This window comes from Cervus canadensis, chromosome 5 (assembly GCF_019320065.1).
Source record: "Cervus canadensis isolate Bull #8, Minnesota chromosome 5, ASM1932006v1, whole genome shotgun sequence".
NCBI lineage: Eukaryota > Metazoa > Chordata > Mammalia > Artiodactyla > Cervidae > Cervus > Cervus canadensis.
The window spans coordinates 45856326-45876651 of NC_057390.1; the positions used below are offsets into that span (position 1 = coordinate 45856326).

The 20326-nt window shown below is 43.9% G+C and overlaps 1 non-coding gene and 1 pseudogene across 1 annotated transcript; one reads left to right on the plus strand and one right to left on the minus strand.

The window, feature by feature from the left end:
- Positions 1–202: 202 nt before the first annotated feature.
- TRNAC-GCA lies at positions 203–274 on the minus strand. Its single transcript has one exon. It is a non-coding gene; the product is annotated as a tRNA-Cys (tRNA).
- A 16536-nt stretch (positions 275–16810) lies between these two features.
- LOC122442479 lies at positions 16811–19848 on the plus strand (annotated as a pseudogene).
- Positions 19849–20326: the final 478 nt, after the last annotated feature.

Genomic DNA, 20326 nt, shown 5'->3' on the forward strand with positions numbered 1-20326 from the left:
CCCACGTTGCAGGCAGATTCTTCACCATCTGAGCCCCCAGGGAAGCCCTAAAATAGAGAGATTATCCTGCATTATCCAAAGTCATTTAGTCATGTCCAACTCTTTGGGACCCCATGGACTGTAACCTGCCAGGCTCCTCTGTCCATGGGACTCTCCAGGCAAGAATACTGAAGTGGGTTGCCATTTCCTTCTCCAGGGGATCTTCCCCACCCAGGGATTGAACCTGGGTCTCCTGCATTGCAGGCAGATACTTTACCATCTGAGCCACCAAGGAAGTCCTTGTTAGTGTTCAGTTTGAATTCCCGCAATGATCTGACATGTATACCACCATTGTGTCTGCTTGGCACAACACAGGCCTGTCTGCCTCCTCTTGGGACAGAACCATTCCTTCCCCTGCAGAACTGTGTAGGGCGGGAGAAAGGATTTGATAACCAGTGTCAGGAGACCTGGTCTCATGTTCTAGAGTCATGTGACCCAACCACCTCTCCATTATCCTCCCTCATGGTAAAATGGGGATGATTATAATAGCATTCTTCTCACAGGATTCCAAGTTTATTTTTAACTCACAAACGCTTAGAGTTAGTACAACAGTGATTGATTATTATTGAGCGCTTAATGCTCCAGATATAGTGCTAAGCAGTTGACCTATTGTTTAACTTAATCCTCAGGACAAGTATGTTATATAGTTAAGGAAATCAGACAAGCAGGAATTTTTTTGAAGATAGGAATACTATGAGCTGACTATGCCCATGCATCCTCTACATTTTTGTTCTGATGTACTTTGCTTCAATTAAGAAACCATGCAAAAAGTTGATCTGTGTACAATTAATTCACTTATTGAATTGATTACTGGTAGAATTGACCTGTACAAGTTATAACCAAGAAATAAATCTGACATTGACTGAAACAGAACACATGTGTGCTCAGCTGTGTCCGACTCTGTGCGACCCCATAGACTGTAGCCCATCAGGCTCCTCTGTCCATAGGATTCTCCGTGCAAGAATACTGGAGTGGGTTGCCATTTCCTCCTCCAGGGGCTATTCCTGACTCAGGGATCGAACCTTAGTTTCCTGCATCGGTAGGTGGATTCTTTACCACTAGCGCCACCTGGCAAGCCCCAAAACAGTGAACTCGAAAAACTGAACCATGACACTGGAAAAAAAAAAAACAACTCTGTTTTCTTCTACTGCAACACACTTCACAGAATGCTTCATTTCTGGGCACCACATAAGTGGATTTTCCACCAAGCAATTCTGTAACCCCTACAGAATAAGGATCTGCAACACCTACAACTCGGTGTTCTACAGTTCAATTTAATATTGATGCTAACTGGAATTGTTAGGGGAAGCACACTGATTGAAACCGCCCACCCTGGCCAGGCACCATAGTAACCATTTGCATGAGTTGTTTTATGGCAGGAGATCCTGATAAGGAATATGGAACTAATAAGCCACCACCAGCCGGAAGAATTCGGGAAAGGTCAAAACGAGACACCACGTGTCCGTCCACTTCCCAGAATCCCTCTCGCTAGTATCCATCTTGGCTGAGCGATGCGTGCGCTACCAGGAAAGACTCTAAATTAGAATGATTGGCCAAAGACCACCCGGAAACTAATCACATCACCATAAAACCCAAGACTGCGAGCCACGTGGCAGAGCAGTTCTCCTGGGTTCCCTTACCTACTGCTCTCCACCCGGGTGCCCTTTCCTAATAAAATCTCTTGCTTTGTCAGCATGTCTCCTCGGACAATTCATTTCCGAGTGTTAGACAAGAGCCCAGTTTCGGGCCCTGGAAGGGGTCCCCCTTCCTGCAACAGAATTAGTGCAGACTCCCCAGGTTAAGGGCTCAGTCCCACAAGCCTGCCTCCTTCCAACTTCGAACACTAGTCACAATGGTGGGTCCCCATGTCTCCCATAACTTGCAAGACAAGGTCCAGAAGGATTCTAAGCACAGGGGCATCTGTCCCCATGGAGTCAAGGTTCACCCCTCTTGTGTCACATGGATGTTTCTTGTTCACCAACCCAGAAGTTTGCCAAACTCTATCTTTTGGAGTTTTTATAGAGGATTAAAAAAAAATTAATTATTTATTTTTGGCTGTGCTGGGTGTTCATTGTTGCATGTAGGCTTTCTCTAGTTGCAACAAGTGGGGGCTACTCTCTAGTTGCAGGGCTGAGGCTGTGTCTTCCCTTATTGTAGGGCACAGGCTCTAGGGAGCAGGCTCACTAGCTGTGGCACGCAGGCTTACTTGTGGCATGTGGAATCTTCCTGGATCAGGAATCAAACCCATGTCCCCGGCACCGGTAGGCAGACTCTTAACCATTAGACCATCAGGGACATCTCTATAAAGGCTTTATTATGTAGGCATGGTTGCTTAAATCACTGGCCACTGATGATTAATTCAACAACTGGCTTCTTTCCTCTCTCAGAGATAGGAGGAGAGGCTGAACTTGCAACCCTGTAATCACTCGATTGGCTCCTCTGGCAACCAGCCCCCATCTGCGGTTATCTAGGGGCTTTCTAAAAATTATCTTATTAACATAAACTCAGGTGTGGTTGAAGGGCGGTTGTTATCACAAATAAAAGACATCTATTTATCTTTAGCTCTCTGAAGCTATTTTAGGAACTGAGGACAAAACCCAAGTATTAAAACAAAAGACTCTCTTAATCACCCTAATAACTTAGGAAATTACAAGGGTACGATGACTAAATATATTTTATTCTTATTGCTTATGTTGCTTATTATATCATAAAGTCACACACATGTTGTGGGTAAACATCAGAACTGCAAAAATTTAATCCAAGAAAAATTAGTCTATGTAAGAATGTTCAACATGTGCTTAAACTGTAAACAGATAAAGCCATATATGATGAAATTTGTTATGGATTAAAAACTGACAGGAGAATTAAACTTTCCTGGCAAAATTGAAAGATTTAGACTCTCACTAGGAAAATTAGATTTGGTAAAAATAAAATCACAAAACAAAGATGATAATATTAGAAGATTTGGTTAGTATGATTCAATTTGACAAAAGTTAATTCCTGATTGATAAGCAAGTCATCTTTCATTGTTAAATTATATAGTATAAACAGAAAAAAAACATGATCCTGATTAATTTTTTTCAATAAAATAAAAACGGAAATAAGAAGGAAAACCATATACCTGTGTTGTAAGCAGATAGGGTAGGGAGTCCCTAGAGAAAGAGAACCAGGAGCACTTTCTTTAATTTTTATTTATTTATTTACTTATTTTTGACCGTGCTGGGTCTTTGTCGCTGTGTGCAGGTTTTCTCTAGTTGTGGTGCACAGGCTTCCTACTGCGGAGCACGGGCTCTAGGGTGCAAGGACTCAGTAGTCCTGGCGCATAAGCTTAGTTGCCCTGTGGCATGTGGGATCTTCCTGCACCAGGGATTGAATCCATGTCCCCTGCATTGGCAGGCAGACTCTTAACCACTGGACCACCAGGGAAGTCAAAAGCATGGCTTTCTTGACATTTGTTGTTCAGTCGCTAAGTCGTGTCCGACTCTGTGTGACCCCATGGACTGCAGCATGCCAGGCTTCTCTGTCCTTCACTATTTCCCCAAATTTGCTGAAACTCATGTCGATTGAGTCAGTGATGCCATCCAAACCATCTCACCCTCTGTCACCTCCTTCTCCTTGACACAGGAGAAGCCATTTTTGGCTTAACGCATTTTGTGACCTAAGCCTGGCCACAGTGTTTGCCCTTGAACAGGTCTCAGTAATTAGGGATCTTAGGGGAAGAGAGACAATGCAGGAACAAAGGAAAAGCCTTGAAGAAACAATAGTTCAGTGATAAAAGAGTCCTAGTTCCTCCTCAAGGGACATACATTACAATCTGACACTTATCTTTGAGCTCTCCAGGGAAACTCCACCCAGGTGGAGAATGGAATGATGATGTTGATCTTTTCTGATCCTCGTGACTTCAGTCAGCTACAGTTTGGACTCTGGCAACCTTTGCCTCAATTCTGTGCTAAATTCTCTTCTGCTCAAGCCCCTTCATGAATATGCACGTACCCTTAGCTTAAAACTTCCCCAATTTAGATGTTCTGGGAGACACTGCTTTGGGAAAGATCCCACAGCAAGTTCTCCTTACTTGCTGTGAGTGATGAATCCTTTCTTCTCCTGATCTTTGGCTTGATTATGTCTTGGCCTGACACCTACATAGAGATGAGCCCAGTTTTCAGGTGACAGCAGAAGGTCCCTGTATCTTTCTGACCTCTGGATTGTGACCTGCAGAGGCAGCCCGACCAAAACATAGATGCTGGCCCCAGGCTTTACTCCTCACTTCAAGTACCTCTTTCTCTGCAATAAACCAATCTTTCTTGAATTCTCTAAAGTGTTTTTATTTTCCATTTTGCACTGAACCCCAGATGAAATATCATTGTATTGACCTGAAGTTATTTGGACTCTGGATCTAGATATACAAAATTTAAAAAATAGAATCATACCAACATTAATACACCTCAAGAGCATTTTCAGGAGCAAATTTCATTAAGCTAAGTTAATGAACCAATTTTCTAGATCGATTTTCTATACAATTTTCTATATTGATTTGCTATTAGTGTTGGTTGCTCAGTCATGTCCCACTCTATGTGACCCCATGGACAGTAGACTGTCAGGCTCCTCTGTCCATGGAATTCTTCAGGCAAGAATATTGGAGTGGGTTGCCATTTCCTTCTCCAGGGGATCTTCCTGACTCAGGGATTGAACCTGTGTTTCCTCTGTCTCCTGCTTTGGCAGGTGGGTTCTTTACCACTACCACCTGAAAACTGGGTTCACCTCTTTGTAGGCGTCAGGCCAAGACACAACCAAGCCAAAGATGGGGAGAAGGAAGGATTTATTATTCGCAGCAAGTAAGGAGAGCTTACTTGCTGTGGGATCTTTCCCAAAGCAGTGTCTCCCAGAACATCTAAATTGGGGAAGTTTTAAGCTAAGGGTATCTGCATATTCATGAAGGGGCTTGAGCAGAGGAGATTTCAGCATAGAATTGGGACAAAGATTGACAGAGTTCAAGCTGTAGTTGACTGAAGTCATGAGTATCAAAAAAGGTCAACATCATCATTCCATCCTCCATTGAGTTCCTGCAGAACTCAAAGGTAAGTATCAGGCTGTGATGTATGTTCCTTCAAGAGGAACTAGGACTCTGTTTTATCACTCAACTATTGTTTCTTGACTGCTTTTCCTTTGCTCCTGCATTCTTTTGTTCCCTTAAAATTGTTAATCACTTGTTCAAGGACAAGCATTAAGGCCAGGATTCAGTTCAGTTCAGTTCAGTTGCTCAGTCATGTCTGACTCTTTGTGACCCCATGAATGCAGCATACCAGGCTTCCCTGTCCATCACCAACTCCCAGAGCTTACTCAAACTCATGTCCATTGAGTCGGTGATGCCATTCAACCACCTCATCCTCTGCTGTCCCCTTCTCCTCCTGCCTTCAATCTTTCCCAGCATCAGAGTCTTTTCCTATGAGTGAATTCTTCACACCATGTGGCCGAAGAATTGGAGTTTCAGGCTTCAGCATCAATCCTTCTAAATAATATTCAGGACTGATTTCCTTTAGGATGGACTGGTTGGATCTCCTTGCAGTCCAAGGGACTCTCAAGAGTCTGCTCCAACACCACAGTTCAAAAGCATCAATTCTTTGGTGCTCAGCTTTCTTTATAGTCCAACTCTCACATCCATACATGACTACTGTAAAAACCATAGCCTTGACTAGACGGACCTTTGTTGCCAAAGCAATGTCTCTGCTTTATAATATACTGTCTAGGTTGGTCATAGCTTTTCTTCCAAGGAGCAAGCATCTTTTAATTTCATGGCTGCAGTCACTATCTGAAGTGATTTTGGAGCCCCCCAAAATAAAGTCTCTCTCTCACTCTTTCCATTGTTGCCATTGTGGAGAAGAAACAGTTAGAACTGGACATGGAACAACAGACTGGTTCCAAATTGGGAAAGAAGTACACCAAGGCTGTATATTGTCACCCTGCTTATTTAACTTATATGCAGAGTACATCTTGAGAAATGCTGGGCTGGATGAAGCACAAGCTGGAATCAAGATTGCAGGGAGAAATATCAATAACCTCAGATATGCAGATGATACCACTCTCTTGACAGAAAGCAAATAACAACTAAAGAGCATCTTGATGAAAGTGAAAGAGGAGAGTGAAAAAGTCGGCTTAAAACTCAACATTTGGAAAACTAAGATCATGGCATCCAGTCCCATCACTTCATGGCAACTAGATGGGGAAACAATGGAAACAGTGAGAGGCCAGGATTAGATCATGAAATGCCTTAAGCCAAAAATGCCTTTTCTTCTGTCAAGAAAGCCATGTCTGGTTCTCTTTCACAGGGGCCCTCACCTGTATCTGCTTACAGTGCTGCCAGGACAGCTGACATAAGAGGATGGGAATCTAGCAGCCACTGTAAAACTCACATCTGCAGAAGTTTATTCTTCTGTCCCTGGTGTTGGAGGGAGGATGTCTCTGCCTTGCTTCCAAATCTCTTGCAGTTTGATCCATTGGCAGAACCTGAACCTTAATAATATCCTTGCTGGCACAGGAGTCTGGGAAACACAGCTCTCGGGTTTGAGTCTGCAGTGTACTTAAGAGGCTAGAAGTGGGAGGGAATGGATGCTGATTACCTTTGAACAATATCCAGCTTTGCAGGGGAGTTGTGATGGTTCATTTCATGTGTCAACTTCTCTGGGTCATGTGTCACCCTCATCTTTATATTCAGTTGTTGTTTGGTTGCTAGGTCATGTCCAACTTTTCTTACAAGCCCATGGACTGTAACCTGCCAGGTTCCTCTGTCCATGGGATTTCCCAGGCAAGAATACTGGAGTGGGTTGCCATTTTCTTCTCCAGGGTATCTTCCTGACTCTGAGATTGAACCCGCATCTCCTGCATTGCAGGCAGACTATTGATGAGCCACAAGGGAAGCTTTACATCTCTATACATAATGAATATATTTGCTCTGTTTCTCTGCAGAACCTTAACTAATAGGAGAGTCAAAGTACCTTGTGTCCTGAGAAGAGTCTTAAAGGGGTTAACTTGACTCCCACTGGGTGAGTCACTGAAAATGCAAAGCTGCTTGGGGACAGCACCTCCCCTCCCAGAGCTCACAGGATGGAGGGGACACACACAGAGACAGTTTCCTCTGTTGGAAGAGTGTACAGCTTCCTCAGTTCAGTCTCACTGCAGCAAAGATTTGAAATGACAGATCAATGTTACAGCTCAGTTACAGCTCAGAGTTTTATTTGGTAAATAGAGGATAGTATACCCCCAAGGCATGAGGGCAGGCTGACCCTGGAGGAGAGGCCTCAACTCATCTTGTCTCCTTCTTTTTATACTTTTTGTCTCCTCCCCCCACCCCAGCTTGCCCTATGCTAATCAGGGCTAGCCCCCATTATCAATCAGGAAGGGTGCATGTTTGTTTCACCTGAGGTTCCCACTCAGGTCCACGGATTTTTCCTTTGTTCCCTTTTCTCATGCTTTATCTCATTCTTTGTCTTTTAGCTGCTGCCAATTTGGATTCCTTTTCCTATACTAACTACCTAACACCCCTAAAGTATTGCCATGTTTGCAAAGAAAAGTAAACTCATGGTGAAGTAGCAGGGGAGGAATGATTCACATGGCCTGGAGAGTTGGAGTCAAGAAAAGGTTTGAGGATCAATAATCTTTATTTTTGGTGTTGAAGGGTAGCTGCAGTGACTTCCCTGGTGGTTCAGTGGCTAAGATTCCGAGTTCCCAATGCAGGGGACCTGGGTTCAATCCCTAATCAGGGAACTAGATCTCACATGCTGTAACTATGAATTCACAGGCCATGACTATAGATCCCATGTGCCACCAAGTAAGACCCAGCACAGCCAAACAAATCAAAAAAATATTTTTTTTAAAAAGGGGACTGCATTCACATGGTGGGGAAAACCAGGACTTGTTCAGAAGAGAAAACAGCCTAAACAAGGCCTGGCAATACCTTCTGCATTTGGAAACACCTGTGGCTCTGAGTACAGGGGTACCTTGTTTTATTGCACTTTGTAGATATCATTTTTTTTTTTTTAATGGAAGGTTTGTGGTGATCCTGTGTTGAGCAAGTCTATCGGCATCATTTTTATAATAGCATTTTGTCACTTTGGATATTTATCATGTTTTGGTAATTCTCCCAGTATTTCTAACACTTTTTTAGGGTTTCCCTGGTGGCTCAGATAGTAAAGAATCTGCCTGCAATGTGAGAGACCTGGATTCAATCCCTGGGTTTAGAAGATCTCCTGGAAAGGGAATGGCTACCCACTCCAGTATTCTTGCCTGGAGAATATCATGGACAGAGAGGAGCCTGGGGCTGGCGCAGTCCATGGCGTTGCAAAGAATTGGACAAGACTGGGCAATTAACACTTTCACTTTCAAACTTTTTCATTGTTATTACACTTGTGAGGGTGATCTGTGATATTGATCTTTGATATGACTATTGTAATTGTTTTGAAGCCATGAACCACGCCCATATAAGAAGTGAACTTAATGGATGGATGTTTTGTGTGTGTGTGTGTGTGTTCTGACTGTTCCATTGGCCAGTCATTGTCCCTTTCTCTCCCTCTCTCTGGGCCTTTCTGTTCCCTGAGACACAACAGTATTTAAATTAGGCCAATTCATAACCCTTTAAAGGCCTTTAAGTTTTCAAGTGAAAGGAAGAGTCATACACCTCTCACTTCAAAGCAAAAGCTAGCAATGACTAAGCTTAGTGAGGAAGGTATGTTGAAAGCCATGATAGTCCAAAAGCTAGGCCTCGTGGGCCAAAGGAAAAGCTATTGAAGGAAATGAAAAGCATTGCTCCAGTGAACACACAAATGATAAGAAAGTAAAACAGCCTTATTGCTGATGTGGAAGAAGTTTTAGTGGTCTGGATAGAAGATCAAACCAGCTCTAACATTCCCTTAAGTCAAGGCCAAATCCAGAGCAAGGCCCTATTGCTCTTCAGTTCTCTGAAGGCTGAGAGTGGTGAGAAAGCTGCAAAAGAAAAGTGTGAAACTAGCAGAGGTTGGTCCATGAGGTTTAAGGAGAGATGACATCTCTGTAATGTAAAAGTACAAAGTGAAGCAACCAGTGCTGATATAGAAGCTGCAGCAAGTTATCCATAAGATCTAACTCAGATCATTAATGAAGGTGGCTATGCCAAACAACAGATATTCTGTGTAGATGAAACAGCCTTCTGTTGGAAGAAGATGCCATCTAGGACTGTCATAGCTAGAGAGCAGTCAATGAGCCAGAGAGTCTATGCCTGGCTTCAATGCTTCAAAGGGGCTGACTCTCTTATTAGGGAATAATGCAGTTGGTGACTTGAGGCTAATGCTCATTTATTGATTTCCCAAAATCCTAGGGCCCTTAATAATTATGCTAAATCTGCTCCGTTTGTGCTTTATAAATAGAACAAAACCTAAATAGAACAAAACTCAGTACATCTGTTTGAAACATGGTTTATTGAATATTTTAAGCCCACTGTTGAGATCTACTGCTCAGAAAAAAAAGAAAAAAGATTCCTTTCAAAATATTCCGGCTCATTGACAATGCACCTGATCAGCCAAGAGCTCTTATGGAAATGCATAATGAGATAAATTTTGTTTTTCTACCTGCTAATACAACATCCATTCTGCAAGGAGTTATTTCTACTTCTGAGTCTTATTAGTTAGGAAATACATTTCATAATGCTGTGGATGCCAGAGATAGTGATGGATCTGGGCAGAATCATTGGAAAACCTACTGGACCTGAAGAAGGTAATGGCAACCCACTCCAGTATTCTTGCCTGGGAATTCCCACAGACAGAGGAGCCTGGTGGGCTACAATCCATGGGGTCAAAAATCCATGGGGACATGAGTTAGCAACTAAACAACAATAGCACTACATATTATTTTATTCATGTGGAATAAGTTCTTAAAACCAGAGTTGAGGGGTTAAGGAGCCTATGTACTGGTTATTTTGGTAGATATTATAAAATTTATTCTCCATTTGAAGTTGTTTATTTTTGGCATTTTGATAGAGGAAAATACATCTTGGTGTTTTTTCTCTTATCATGAATATTTTAACCTTTATCTTATTATGCAAGAATTGAATATATATTAATATGTTTAAGAGTAAAAAAAAAGCCTACTGGAAAGGATGAACTGTTCTTGACTCTATTAAGAACATTTGTAACTCGTGGGAAGAGGTCAAAATATCAACACGAATAGGAGTTTAGAAGAAGTTGATTCTAATCCTTACGGATGACTTTGAGGGATTCAAGACTTCAGTAGAGGAAGTAATTGCAGCTATGATGGAAATAGTAAGAGAATTAGAAGTGGAAACTGAAGATGTGACTAAATTACTGCAATCTCATAATAACACTTGAACAGATGAGGAACTGCTTCTAAGAAATGAAAAAAGAAAATGGTTTCTTGAGATGGAATCTACTCCCAATGAAGATGCTGTGAAGACTGCTGAAATGATAACAAAGGATTTGGAATATTACATTTACCTATTGATGAAAAAGTGGCAGAGTTTGCGAGGACTGACTTCAACTTTGAGAGAAGTTCTCCTGTGGGTTAAACACTATTGGAAAGCAATGCATGCTACAGAGAAATCATTCATGAAAATAAAAGTCAATTGATGTGGCAAATTCATTATTGTCTTATTTTAAGAAGATGTCGCAGCCACCCCGGCCTTCAGCAACCACCATCCTGATCAGTCAGCAGCCACCAACATCAAGATAAGACCCTCCACCAGCAAAAAAATTGTGATTTGCTGAAGGCTCAGATGATGGTTAACATTTTTTAGCAATAAAGATTTTTTCAATTAAGGTATGTACCTTAGTTTTTAGACATAATGCTTTTGTACTCATCATACAAGAGTCTACTAACAGAACTTCAAAAAAAATAACTTTATTTTTGGCTGTGCTGAGTCTTCACTGCTGCGTGGGCTTTTCTCTAGTTTCAGCGAGTGGAGGCTACTCCGCTAGCCCTGCAGTGCTAGGGCTTCTCATTGTGGTGGCTTCTCTCGTTGCAGAGCATGGGCTCCAAGGCACGTGGGCTCAGTAGTTGCGGTTCCTGGGCTCTAGAGCGCAGGCTCAGTAGTTGTGGCACACGGGCTTGGCTGCTCCGAGGCATGTGGGGTCTCCCTGGATCAGGGATTGAAGCCTTGTCTCCTGCATTGACCGGTGGATTCTTTACCACTGAAGAACAGGGCAAGTGTGTTAGTCACTCGGTAGTGTCCTCTTTGCGACCCCATGGACTGTGGCCCACCAGGCTCCTCTGTCCATGGAATTCTCTAGGCAAGAATACTGGAGCTATTCCCTTCTCCAGGGGATCTTCCCGACACAGGGATCCAACCTGTGTCTCCTGCATTACAGGCAGATTCTTTACATCTGAGCCACCAGGGAAGCAGAAACCCAGTATAACTTTGAAATGCACTGGGAAACCAAAAAATCCGCGGGACTTGCTTGATTACAATATCTGTTTTATTGTGGTGGTCTCAGAGGTGTGTCTGTAGTCATGGCCTTAGGTGCTCAGCTGCTGTGGGGTCAGAAAAGATGCAGCATAGTTGGCAGGCCAGATCGTGACTGACGGGTGTCCCTGTCAACCACCAGCAGTGGAAGGGAGCAGTAGAGTGGCACCTGGGGGCCCCTTTGGAACTCCGTACTGTAGGGCTTGGGGAGCAGTGCTGCGCTCAGGAAGCAGGCTGGAGAGAACCTTCTAAGCCAGGCTCTCCAGGGGAATGACTTCACAGGGTTGACTCCAGTATCTTCCTCCCCGACAGACGTTCGGTCCTTCAGTGTAGTTAATCCACCTCCTCATACCACTTTCTGCTTATTGCCTCTCATATTCTAAACTTCCAACAAGTAAATGATTTTTCTCATTTTCCAGATTTTCCAAATCCATCCACCAAATTAGCAGTTCCTAGGGTGTGGCTGTCCCAGCTGGCACAGCACTGAAACATGGGTTGGATTTTTTTTCCAGGGATCATTTACAGCTCTGAGCAGATCCTATAGGTGACCAGGCCCTGACCCTGGCTGACTCAAAGTCCCCACTGATTTCATGTGACCAGACGTTCAAAAATCCTGAAGAAAAACAGGCTCAATTGTAACTGAAAAATGAAGGTAAAACAGATCGTTCAAGGTGATGACTGCAGAGAACAGAGCCCACTAAGGCCATTCACCGTCAAAAACCCTGGGAAGTGGGTATGATCATGCCCATTTTACAGATGACACTTCTGAGTCTTACTTAGGTAGAAAGTGGTCTGACCCTCCTTTGCTTCCAAGTCTAATGCTCTTCCCAGTGATCTACATGGCAACCCACACATGTGGTGGCCCTTGTTCCCTGTCTTCTTTGATGCTTATTCTTGGAAGAAAATCCAAATAGGGACACTTTTGATGGTGACCAGGGCTTCCCTGATGGCGCAGCTGGTTAAGAATCCACCTGCAATGCGGGAGATCTGGGTTCGATCCTTGGGTTGGGGAGATCCCCTGGAGAAGGGAATGGCTACCCACTCTAGTATTCTGGCCTAGAGAATTTCATGGACTGTACAGTCCATGGGGTCACAAAAAGTCAGACATGAACTAAGCGACTTTCACTTTCACTTTTGATGGTGACAGATAGTAAAATGTCAGGATAGTAGATGTAAACCTGACTGTCTCAGTCAAACTGGGCTGTAGGGTCACTCTGTAGTAAGCAGAGTTTGATATGCATGGGGGGAAAAAGATATGTGCCTGTCAATTACCTAAAAAAGGTATGAGAAGATTTGTCCTAGGAACAACCTGGGGAGAGGATATAGACTAGCTCTAGACACCCCAGGGAAGGGCCCCCCTGCATCACATACTGCTTCCAAATAAGTGGTTCCAGATCATGTATGGAAAGATCCCACCAGGATGCCAAGCTTCCTGCCCGGCAGCCCCCTCCCTTGCTCAGATCGCTTCTTCTCCCTGCTGTAATCTCCATTAATATTCTGGTCTGAACTGCGTCCTGAAAGGAGGCAGCAGGAAGCTCTGCCTGGATTAGCCAGGCGGAGTGAGACTCTCAGGGGACAAAAGGCATCCAAATCTCACAGGTGTGGGCTGAATCCCAAGTCTGCTTGGCAGGAGCAGAGCTCCAGAGGTTTCCAGGGATACCTACATCCTCTCTCTCTCTCTCTCACACACACACACACAGTCACACACTCAAGCACAAAATTTCCCCTTAAAGTTTGAGAAGTCAGTTGCACAAGAACATAATGGAGAATATCAAACCTCATTGGAAAACACATGGAGATTCCCATCTCGTTCCTTGTATGACCTGAGCTGTCTGGGTGATATGTTTGCTAAAAACAGCAATGACAGGACTTCCCTAATGGTCCAATGGTTGAGAATCCACCTTCCAATGCGGTGGATATGGGTTCGGCCCCTGGCCTGGGGAATTAAGATCCCATAGGCTGCCGGGCATCTAAGTCTGTTCTCTGGATCCCAGGTGCCAAAACTAGAGAGGCTGCATGCTACAACTAGAGAAGCCTGCACCACAATGAAGAGCCATGGACTGCAACTAAGGCTGGATGCAGCCACATTAAAAAATAAAAAAAAAGAACAACACCCCCCCCCTCAAAACTCAAAACAGTAGTGTCATCAAAGGAACCATCCTAAGATTTGGCATCAGGAAACCTAGGTTAGGCTTCTGTCTTTGATGCCTCTATCTGTGCCAGTCTGAGAAAGTCAGCTTAGTTCTCTGAGATGCAGTTTCATCATTTATAAAACGAGAAAAATATTTAGTTCACCAATTGTTGAAGGGTCCACTGGCCACACCTGTAAGAATACATGATAAATTCTAATATTAACTCATGTGTGTGATGCAATGATGAGGATGATAATGATAAAAGATGATAATGATGGGGTATTCCCTGGTAGTCCGGTGGTGAGAACTCCCAGCTTTCACTGCTGAGGGCTCAGGTTCAATCCCTGTTTGGGGAGCTAGACTTCCCTCATAGCTCAGTTGGTAAAGAATCCGTCTGCAATGTAGGAGACCCTGGTTTAATTCCCGGGTTGGGAAGATCCCTTGGAGAAGGGATAGGCTACCCACTCCAGTATTCTTGGGCTTTCCTGTGGCTCAGCTGGTAGAGAATTCGCCTGCAATGTGGAAGATCTGGGTTCGATCCCTGTTGGGAAGATCCCTTGGAGAAGGGAAAGGCTACCCACTCCAGTATTCTGGATTGGAGAGTTCCGTGGACTGTATAGTAGATTGAATCGCAAAGAGTTGGACCCAACTGAGTGACTTTCACTTTCACTTTGGGGAGCTAAGATCCTACAAGCCAAATAGTACAATAAAAAAAAAAAAAAGAGAGTTGATGACTAAAGATGATGGTGAGGAAGCTGTTGGTGATGATGATAATAAAAGATAATGGTGTTGATGGCAATGATGAGGAGGATGATGGAGAGAAAGGTGAAAATGCTAAGGGTTGCAGAACCACTTGAGAGTCATTTTCAGACAGTTGAAGAACTTTCAGAAGTATAAAGAGTAGGTAAATCTGTTTGACTCTAGATGAACACAAGGGAGGGAAAGCCTCCATTTCTTGAGCACTTGCCGTGTTCCAGGGTTGCCGAGAGCTGTCACAATCTTCCCTTGCTTCACCCTCATTGTGACTCTGCAAAGTCTCCACATCAGTCTTAGCCAAGGCAAAGTGATTTTCCCAAAGTCATACAGGCTAAAAAACATGGCAGAACCTAGCTTGACTTCCAATTGGTTTTGTCAACTCTTAATCTTTATATTTGGGCTTCCCAGGTAGCAGTAGTGATAATGAATCCACCTACCAATACAGGAAACATAAAAGAAATGGGTTTGACCCCTGGGTCAGGAAGATCCCCTGGAGGAGAAAATGACAACTTACTCCAGTATCCTGCCTGGGAAATTCCATGGACAGAGGAGCCTGGTGTTGCAAGGAGTCGGACATGACTGAGTGACTGAGCATAATCTTTATATTCATCACTTCCTCATATAAGGAAGACTGTTTTTCATGCCATCAGAATGAGTATGCTCAAGAGGAATAAGGAAAACATCACTGGAGTATCTAGAAGCTATTCCAACATCCACTTAGGAGGGCTATCATCTGGCAGGTTGAGCCAGATCACCTTCTGATGCTGTCCGCTCTGTGACTTTAGAACATAAATGTATGCATATGTACATAATGCCCTACTGACACTGTACTCTCTGAACTGACCAGTTGCTTTCATCTCTTTTGGAAGTATAAGATGATGGTTAAGATCAGACATTCTGGAGTCACAGAGATCTGGGAGCAGGTCCCAGCTTCATATTGTATAGACAGATATGGAAAGGCCCAGAGAGGGTAAGAGACTTGCCCAAGGATGCATAGTGAGTCAGGCAGCAACACCTGGTGCAGAATCCAGGTGTCCTGATTCATCACTTTCTTCCCTAAGAGACCAAACCCTCCTTCACTGATGTCAATAGATGCTGTCTGCACCGCCTCTCAAAGGACACACTGACTCACATTTACCCAGCTCCTCCCTCCTTACCTAACCACTGGGTTCATGGTCACATGGGTGCCCAGACACCCTTATCGATTCCATCTGCTTCAAATAGCACATCATTGGCTTGACTCCTTTCTCCGAATCAACCAGAATCCTGGGAAACTGACAAGGTGCTCCTCTGAAGGCAGACAGTAGTGTGTGTGTGTGTGTGTGTGTGTGTGTGTTGCTGAGATTGTGGTGGCAACTGGTCTACCCAGGTGATCTTATTGACATGTCAACCACAGCTGGGCAGAGCAAGTCGGGTGGGGATAATTATCTCTTGTTGACAGATGAAGTCACTGAGGTTCTCTGGGGTTATGTGCCTGTCCCTCCCCTTTGTGGGCCTCGGTTTCTTCCCCTGGTCCTAAGGTCTTTTTCAGGTCTAACAATCAATGCCTCTATAATTTGCCCAAGTTTACAAAACTATTTAGAAGCAAAGTCAAAACTAGGAAAAAGTCTTGGGTCTCCTAGACCAGCAATCTTTTAAATGCTAATTGTATTAGTTTTGTTGTTGTTTAGTCGCTAAGTCATGTCTGACTCTTTTTGTGACCCTGTGGATTGTAGCCTGCCAGGCTCCTTTGTCCATGGGATTTTCCAGGCAAGAATACTGGAGTGGGTTGCCATTTCCTTCTCTGAAAGATCTTCCTGATCCAGGAATTGAACCCACGTCTCCTGCATTGGTAGGTGGATTCTTTACCACTGAGCTGCCTGGGCTTCGTTTAGGGCTTCTATAAAAAAGTCGCAAAATGGGCAGCTTAAAATAAGAGAAAGTTATCTTCTCATAATTCTAAAGGCTAGAAGTTTGAAATCAAGATGTTAGCAGGGCCATGCTTCTTCTTCAACCTCAAGACAAAAGTCCTTCTTGCCTCTTCCAGCTTCTGGTAGCTCCAGGGTTTCATTGGCTTGTGCCAACATCACTCCAATTACTGTCTCTGTCTTTGTATGGCCACCTTCCCTCTAGGTTTGTGTCTTCACACAGGGTTCTCCATCCTGTGCACTTCCATGTCCAAATTTCTCCTTCTCATAAGGACACCTGCCTTATTGAATTAGGGTCCATCCAAATGCCCTTATCTTAGATTGATTACACCTACAAAGACCCTATTTCCAAATAATGTCACATTCATGGGTATTGGGAGTTAGGACTCCAGCATAACTTTGAGGGGCCTCAATTCAACCCATGACACTAATAATAGCTCACCTTGAAAAAAAGACTTTCCCTTTTGCCAGGCTTTTCTACATGGGTTATCTCACTTAACATAAAACAGGCATTTCTGACACTGAAGATGGTCGCCATGCGGGAAGGTAGCCCTGGGTTTCTATTGTCAGACATGTGGGTGCCATTCTTTGGGGCATTTCTGCTTCTGCAGACCTTATACCAAGCTCCTGCTGTCACCCAGCATGCATCCTACTGTAGGGGTGCAGCTGTTATCAATGAGCATTCAAAGAACTAAGCCTTGATGACTTTAAATTTTTTTAATAAATTAATTAATCAGTTTTTGGCTGTGCTTGGTCTTCATTGCTGCTCATGTGCTTTCTCTAGTTGTAGCAGCAGGGCCTACTGTTCATTTCGGTGCATGAGCTTAGTTGACCAGCAGCAAGTGGAATCTTCCCAGAGCAGGGATTGAACCCATGTCCCTTGCATTTGCAGGCAGATTCCTAACCACTGGACCACCAGGGAAGTCCAAGCCTTGATGACTTTAAGGGGAAATATTTGGTGCTCTTCTTCTATCCTTCGGATTTCACCTTTGTGTGTCCTATAGAAATTACTGCTTTTAGTGACAAAGCCAATGAATTTCATAATGTAGAATCATTGCAGTGTCAGGTAGATTCCTACTTCAGCCACCTGGCCCAGATAAATACACTGAGGAAGAATTGTGGTTTGGGCCACATGAACATCATGCTCTTGTCAGATATGACTAAACAAACTTCCCGAGACCTGGGTGTGCTATTTGTTAGAAGGTCCTGTCCTTGCACTAAGAGGTCTCTTCATAATTGACCCCAATGGAGTCATCAAGCCTCTGAGTGTCAATGATCTCCCAGTGGGCCCAAGCATGGGAGAGACCCTCAGCTTGGTGAAGGCATTCCAGTTTGTGGAATCCCATTGAGAAGTCTGCCTAGCCAGCTGGACACTGGATTCTCCTATAATCTAACTCCATCCGATTGCTTCCAAGAAATACTTTAGGAAGGTTAATCAGTATACCATCCCATGTATGCCTGTAGCTTATCACACCAGAAAAGAACTTAAAGCATTTCAAAGAATATTATTTATAGAAGGCAAAAATCAAATCACACTTTTAGACACAAATATTACTCTATATGTTCTGTTTTGATAACATGACCTAGGTTTCTTTTGATGGGGCTTCCCAGGTGGTGCTAGTGGTAAAGAACAAACCTGCCAATGCAGGAGACATAAGAGATTTGGGTTCCATCCTTGAGTTGGGAAGATCCTTTGGAGGAGGGTATGACAACCCTCTCCAGTATTCTTGCCTGGAGAATCTCACGGACTGAGGAGCCCGATGGGCTGCAGTCCATAGGGTTGCAAAGAGTTAGACACAACTGAAGTGACTTAGCGTGCATGCATATAGGTTTTTAAAATGTGGTTATTTATTAAGGCAAGGAGTGCCTTATTGGCAATATATAGATTTCTGGCTGGTTTCCATGGAATGTGTAGTTCACCTATTTCTTGGATCATGCCTTCCTTGGGAAAAATAATCAAGTCTTTTTTCTCAACCTTACTTGAACCTTTGTATATACCAGAGAGGTACATCTGGTGTGGAATACTTCTGATCCGGGGCTTGACATTTTCTTCTTAAATTTCTTTGTATTAAATTAGATTTTATTTTAAGATCATAGGTTTAAACTGTTGGCATCAGTGGTCTAATTTAACACTTGAAATGAATGTGTGTGTGATTGAAGCAAATGTGAATCGTGCTTCTTAAAAAAAAAAACACAGTGGCAAAGCAACGTAACTGATCATTCATATTTCTCATCGCTGAGATTTACAGTATAGAGTTACTCTACTTATTTTGTTAGCTGAGTTGTTGTCTACATACATTTTTACTATTGATTAGATGTAATTACAAAGGGTTTTTTAAAAATTTGAATCATTTATGCGCTTGAATCATTGCAATTACTTCCTTTCCTGAACTGCCCAATGTAAAAAATATAATAATTTAAAAAATTACTAAAAAGAAAAAAAGACGACTTTTCTGGTGGTCCAGTGGTTAAGAATCCACCCACCACTGCAGGGGACATGGGTTTGATCCCTGGTTCAGGAAGATTTCACGTGCCGTGTGGCAACTAGGCCCTTGTGCTGAAGCTACTGAAGCCTGTGTGCCTAGAGCCTGTGCTCTGAAACAAGAAAAGCCACCACAGTGAGAAGCCCAAGTAACCCACCGAAGAGCAGCCCCCACTTGCCACAACTAGAGACAGTCCGTGTGCAGCAATGAAGACCCATCAAAGCTAGAAATTAATAAATAAATTAACTATAAAAAAGATTTTAAAAAAGAAGTAGTCATTATTATTATTTCCCTTTACGTGTGAGGAGACGGAGCAGAGAAGCTGAGAGACATGGTCAAGGTCAAATAGGTGCTGAGGGGCATGGCTGGGGCCTGACCCTGCCTTGGCTGTAGGCCCCCGCACCCTCCTCCACCAGGCCAGTTCACCTCTCTGTCTTCTGAGGCCCTGTGGTCCCTGAGCTTGTGGTTTCATGTGGGGGTGGCTGGAGAGAAGACTGTGTCTATGAGGTAAAGAGGACCAAACATGGCGGGCCTGGTTATTTTGTTTTCTCAGCTGAGAAACGCCAACACACAGTGAGTGAGTCGGTATTGAGTCTGGCGTCTACCCCTCCGTCCCCTGAGTGGCTGTGGTTTCCCAGGGCCCGAGGTGAAGTCCCACAGAGGGAGTGAGCATGACGTGAGTCCCAGGGAGACTGGAACCCTGGGAACTTTACCTCAGCTTCTGACTTGGGTGCTGGAGGGGGTGTAAAATGCAGGCCCAGCTGAGCAGCCCAGGGAGGCTCAGCATGAGTGGGGAGGGGAGGTTGGGGCAGGGCCTGTGGGTTTAGATGGCCCCAGAGTGAGATCCATACCTATGAGCTGTGTGACCTCAGGCAACTCACTTACATCCTTTGGGCCTGACTTTCCTCAACTGTTAATGCAGGTCTGAGCTGTCTCTACTTCAGACAGCGGTGAAGACACATGGGGAAAATCCATGTTCAGAGCTCAGCCAGAACCTGGCCCAGAGGAAGTGTAGCCAACGCCTACACATGGTAGCTGGTATGACAGATTTTGGGATGTGCCAGGAGATTGGAAAGAAAGAGGAGTATTGATCTACTCAATGAATTTACAGACAAGAAAGTGGCCTTACTACATTGAAAACAAACTCAGATTAAATTAAAGTTAATACTTGGTGCTGACAGGGAGTCAATAGAGAGGGTCCATGGAGAAACGGAATCCTCAAAAGGATTGAAGGAAGGCAGGAGGGAAGACTGGAACAGGTGGGGCCTATAGAGTTCAATGGCTGAGGGTTCTAGAACCTTCTGCCGTCAGAACTGGCCCTGGGTGATATTCATCTCTTCTGGAGACCTTGTCCCAGATGTTTCCTAGGATACCCAAGCTATCCCCTCCCCATCTCCCTTCCTACAAATCGCACAGTATGTCACCCCCAACATAAGAACACATGGGCGTGCACACACACACATACACACACACCACCTCTCCACGCCACTTTTTGTTTGAAGAACCACCAAGCTTGGATTTTCCCTGAGAAGGGCTTGTCAGTCAAGAAGTGTGTTACCCAGAGCTAAT